Source organism: Pantherophis guttatus, chromosome 8, assembly GCF_059756535.1.
Source record: "Pantherophis guttatus breed Tessera chromosome 8, ASM5975653v1, whole genome shotgun sequence".
In the NCBI taxonomy this organism is placed as follows: Eukaryota; Metazoa; Chordata; class Lepidosauria; order Squamata; family Colubridae; genus Pantherophis; species Pantherophis guttatus.
The window spans coordinates 8,944,139-8,950,294 of NC_142070.1; positions in this window are offsets into that span (position 1 = coordinate 8,944,139).

Here is a 6,156-nt window from a genome sequence, read left to right on the forward strand (position 1 = left end):
AATCCACAGACAAATCAATCATACCTTTAGTTTCGTTTACTTTATTGTCATTGCACCTCGTTCAACAAAATTAAATGCCACCTTCAGTGTACATTATACATAAAAAATAAAACACAAGCACACATCCTTCACATTTTATACAATTGAATTAAAAACCCCTGATATTGCATTAATATTGCACTACACCAGTGATGGCTAACCTTTTTGCCATTGTGTGCCAGGGACGGGGGGTGGGGGAAGTTTGCGTGCATGCATGCCCACACCCATAATCTTATGCACCCCGCCCTGTGCATGTGTGCACAACCCCCCTCCCCCCCTCTCCTGGCATGCGATGACCCGGTAGGCCCGTTTTTCTTTCTCACCTAGCTCCAGATCCTCTTTATGCATCTAGGGAGGGCGAAAACAGCCTTCCCTACCCCCTTGGAGGTCCTCTGGAGGCCTGAAACAGCCCATTTCCCAACTCCCGGTTGGACAGGAAGTGGCGATTTTTGCTGTCCCCAGCCTCCAGAACCTCTCTTTGAGCTGAGCTGGCGTGCCTACTGATATGGCTACGTGTGCCACCTGTGGCACGCGTGCCATAGGTTCGCCATCACGGCACTATACCATTATTGGCGAACCTTTTCAGCACCGAAACGGGAGCGTGTACGCGGAGGGGGGAATACCGGAAACCGGAAGAACAGCTCCCCAGCGCACACGCCCGGGAGCACCAGAAACTGGAAGAGCAATTCCTAGTTTCCAGCATGCGCATGAGCACCGGTCGCCTGGCCCTCCGGTTTCTGGCGTGCATGCGTGCGGGAAGACCATCTGGCCAGCGCACATATACACACCGGAAACTGGAAGCTCAGTTTCCAAAAAGAAAAAAAAAAATTAGCTGCTTGACATTTATCCCAATATTTTCTCTATTGAACATAGATTATAATCCTTATTTTGATGACTGTGGAATTCATCAAAACCCCTTTTTGCAAAAAATATTACTCATTTTCACATGTTCCACAGACATGATCCCTTCTGTTTGTTCCCTCCCTCCAAATTTGGCTGAATAATTAGAGTTTTGTACAATTCCTTTGGGGGTTAAATGTCATGGATGCAAAAATCTGGAAATATAACTCCTGCTTGGAAGCCAACAGAAATCTCCCATCACCGCAGTGCTTGCCAGATATTGTCCAGCTGTCTTCCCAGATAAATCTCTCTCGAATTTCTTTTGAACTCCAGGAAGGATTGTGTTTGCCTCTTTTCCAATAACCGCATACACAGGATACAGTTTGAAAGTTATGCCTCTAAGTGAAGAGGAGAAATGCAGCATTTTGTAAAATTCGTTAATAGGGGATTTGCAAATATCATTAGTCTCCCAGTGCGTGGGAATGTGTTAATTTGAATCCATAAAACGCACAGCATTTTAGACCTACCATATTTTTTGGAGTATAAGACACATCTTTTTCCCCCTAAAAGAGGGTAAAAATTTAGGTGGGTCTTATACACCGAATGTAGCCCTGCCCACCCACTGGCCCTCACCCTTTGGCCTCTGTCTCGCAGCAGTTACCTCCTTGCAAGCAAATAGCAAGAAAAAACAGCTCCTTTCAGGATCGGCCTCCCGACTCTCAGCTGATTTGCTCTCAGCTGTTTTGCGCAGGGTTCTGCTGCTTGCTGCAAAGAGGTAAATTGCTCGAGCAGGTTTTTTTTTCCTTGTGCTAATCAAGCTATGCTGAAACCGAAAATGAAAGTAAAGCAGGCTGTTTGCTGTTTGCTACAACGAGGCAAAATTGCTCAGAGGCAGAGGCAAAGGGAGATTTCTTTTTCTTCTTTTCTTCACCAAAAAAGGTAGGTGCGTCTTATATTCCGAAAAATATGGTAAATGCTATTCTACCCGTAGTTCTTGTTCAGTAGAAGTCAGTAGCAATGAGAAACCCCGAATAAACTAGATATGATCTGTCCCCGTCTACACACACACACAAACACAGCCAGCCGAGGGTTAAGAAAGTACTTGGCACGCACACAGGTCGTTATCTCAAACTTGGCAACAATATAAGCACCGTCTGCCAAGAGCTTTACTGCAACAGATAACATAACATTACATACGCATTGCAAATAGTCCAGCAAAACAATATCCCTTCGGCAGCTTCAGACGTTGTTCAAGTGACTAGCCAGAGTTCGTTTTTGTTCGTCACGGAGTTTTACCAGCCACCACCCTCTCTCATATAGTCTCTGGGGTGTGGTCCAGTGACTCAGTTCTAATCCCTAGCACGCCTCCTTAACTGCTGCAACCGTTTATCACGCCTTCGTTGGCGTGCATCCAGGAACAATGGCTCTCCTTCCTTGCTCTCATCCGAGACACCTGGCTCCTGGCTAATCTCCTCTCCCTCGGCCGGCACCTGAGACAGTGCCAGAGGGGAGGGGCCTGGAGAGGGAGGCCTGGCTGACTCCTCTCCCTCATGTTCGGAGCCTTCTTCCTCCAATGAGATAGGCTCAGAGGGCGGGGCCACAACAGATACTCACAATCTGCCAATCATTAAACGGTCATACATGCAATGCAGTGGTGGGTTGCCCCCGGTTCGGGCCAGTTCTATAGAACTGCTAGTAAAACCAGCGGGAGGCTCTGCCCACTGACCCGGATGTCATCAAAAGTGATCTGTCATCAAAAGCGATCTGCGCATGTGCAGAAACTTACGTGCATGTGCAGAAGAGCATGCATGCACGGCACAATGCAAACCGGTAGTAAAGGTAAGTAGAACCTACCCCTGATGCAGTGGTGGTATTCAGCCAGTTCGTAGCGGTTCAGGTGAACCGGTAGCAGAGATCGTGGATGGGCCTGCCCACCTGCCCCTGTGCTAAGATGTCCTATTTAGCCATGTTTTTGTAGCCGGGCGCATGTGCGGAAGGCACGCACACGAGCAAAACACATGCACGGAAGGCTGGGTACATGCGCAGAAGGTGTGCCCATGGGGCAAACCAGTGGTAAAAAATTTTGAAATCCACCTATGCATACATGTGTGTATGTATGCTTATCACAGGTGGGTTTCAGCAGGTTCTGAACAGTTCTGGAGAACCGGTAGCGGAAATTTTGATTAGTTCGGAGAACCGGTAGTAAAAATTCTGACTGGCCCCGCCCCCATCTATTCTCTGCCTTCCAAATCCCAGCTGATTGGGAGCTGATTGGGAGGAAATGGGGATTTTGCAGTATCCTTCCCCTGGATTGGGGAGGGAATGGAGATTTTATAGTATCCTTCCCCTGCCATGCCCACCAAGCCATGCCATGCCCACCAAGCCACAACCACAGAACCGGTAGTAAAAATTTTTGAAACCCACCACTGATGCTTATGTATGTGTATGTGCACATGCATGTGTGTTTGAAGTCGGCAGCAGCCACAGTCACATGCCCACCCAGTCACATAACCACCAAGCACCCCCCCCCCAATATGCCATGCCCACAGAACCGGTTGTTAAAAAAATTGAATCCCACCACTGATTATAATGTTTGCAATTTAGGAATAATTGATACAGTAGTTGGTAATGCTGTTCTCACCAGAATGTAGCTTGAACATAAGAGACCCTGTAATATGCATGTAACTATCTAGATAGCTACCCCCCCTGGTGCAAGGGGTCTGAAGGCCACTTTTAACCAAGGCTAGAAAAATTGCTGAGCCCAAAAATAACCTGCAGTTTTATTTTGGTGTGGGGAAAAAATATATATTTGGCCACTGTAGGGCGCTCCACTCTTACAAAGCTCAGTCACTCTCTGTTACGGGCCTGAAACATGTGCAGCAGTGACGGTTGTTAGCAATTATAAAATAAGGCTAGTTTTTTCAGTTTAATGTTTTTATTGAGTTATAAGATAAAATAAGCAATGGTGGGATCCTGCCAGTTTAACAACCGGTTCGGTGATTGCGCGCTTTACTGTGCGTGCATGCACAGTTTTACGAAAACTTACCTTCCACGTTACTGCTGGGGAGTAACACATCTGAGACACAGCAATTCACTCTGCTGTGCGAATCACTGAGAAGAGTTAGGTTAGTAAAGCACAGGGGCGGACCCATCTGATCGTCAGAGCGAATTGGTTCGCTCCCAGCTGATTGCCGGAGTTACCGGTTCGCTCGAACCGGTCTGAACCGGTAGAATCCTACCCCTGAAAATAAGGCGCAAAATACAAAAGTAAATAGAATGGTGGTGAGGAAGAGGGGGGAAGGGAAATGAGGAAGGGTAGCAAAAAAAAAGAAAAACATTGACTTCTGACTCTCTGTTGCAGTAGAATAAGGCATTAACATCAACTCACAACTTTGCATAAACTTTGCATGTTTTTTGCATAATAATATAAACAAAATAATATAAACATTTCTATAAAGATCTATCAGTCTATAAAGATCTATCAGTCTAATCGGTAAAACCCAAAATCAAATTTTTATTCTTTTCCACTTCAAGCACAAAGTTCAGAAGTGGTTTCCATGTGGAAACAAAAGCATTTGTATTCTTTTCTTTAATCAAAATAGTCAATTTTGCTACTTCAGCCAACTCCACCAACTTCTGCAACCATTCGTCCACGGTAGAAATTGAAGTGTCCTTCTATTTTTGTGGATACAATAGTCTTGCTGCTTGTTTATCAACATATATAATAAAATAAGGCTAGTTTTGTGGGTACGCATGGCTGTGTTTCTGCTGACTTTAGACAACAGCTGAAGTGACTTCTAGGGCTCTTTGCCAGAACACGAGCAAAGAATTTGACAAAAAGCCAGGCGGTTGCTCCTTGGCAAACTGCAGATTTCATTCCACGAAATGCAAAGTTCCAACAGCCAAAATTTACCAGTAAAGGGGTCATCCTGAAGAATGATATTCTATAAAAATATGTATAAATTATTCAGGGCTTTTTTTTAAAGAGGCGAGCCAAGCTGTCTGTCACTTTCAATTTGCAGTAACTGTATTATTGCTTCTTAGCAAGAGCAATGGTTGAAACAAATTAGACATCTTAAATAAAGGGACTAAACAAAGATAAATTTTCCTCTTTTTTTTCTGTTCAATCATGTTCGATTCTCCGACATTGCCTGGAGACAAGTCCCTGCCGTTTTCTTGGCAAGAGTTCCAGAAGTGCTTTGCCATTGTCTGCTTCCTAAGGCTGAGAGGAAGTAGGACTGATATTGCTGTGGGTTCAATTTTCTGATGTAGGCAATCTTTGACTTACGAGCAGTTACTTAAGTGACTGTTTGAAGTTACGACGGATCTCCCCCAGGCTACTCGCAACCCAGATTTGAAGTTCTGATAGCCACTATCACACACACACACACACACACACACACACACACACACACACACACGGTGACATGATCACAATCTGGATGCTCAGTCCTACAATTACAGCCATTGGCAGCATCCCGCAGTCATGTGACTGATTTACAATTTATTTATTTTTTTGCTGGAAACTGGTGTTTATTTCCAGTTTTTGGCAAATAAAGCCCATGGCAGACAACGGATTCACTTAGCGTCCACAGTGTTTGCTTTATGACTGCCGCAATCACTTAACCACCATAAAAAAAGGTTGTAAAATCAAGCGTAATCACCTGGTAACCCATTTAACAACCGCTACCGCTTAGGACCGAAATTCCAGCTCTCAATTCTGATTCCTTTGTGCATTCATTCTCCGGACACTTACATTCAGTGGTGGGATTCAGCTAGTTTGGGTAAACTGGTTATTAAATTGCTGGCTGGCCCCTCCCCTCCCCGTCACTTCCAGGAGTTCCCACACGCCCCATTTTGGCTCTTGGGTAAATGCAGGGAGGTCTACTAGGCCCAAAATGGGGCATGGGGGGCTGCGGCATGACAAACCCCCCCCTCGTGGCCCGTTTTTGCTCCCAGGAGGCTGCAGGGAGGCCTACTAGGCCCAAAATGGGGCGTGGGGGGCATTTTTGCTCCCAGTGGGGTGCAGGAGGCTGAGTGCTGCCTGGCACACCCCCTGGCTACGTCCACCCAGCCGGTCATTAGGGCAGAGAACCAGTTGTTAAATTATTTGAATCCCACCACTGCTTATATTACATTCTGTGAGAGAAAAGTTATTTCTCAATTTCTGTGGCTTTTGGAATGGACAAGTGGGTGAGCCAATCAGAAAGCAGCTAATGGGTTTGAATCTCCCGGGCTTTTATGTTCCCTCCCCTAACTGTCACAGTTGACAGTATA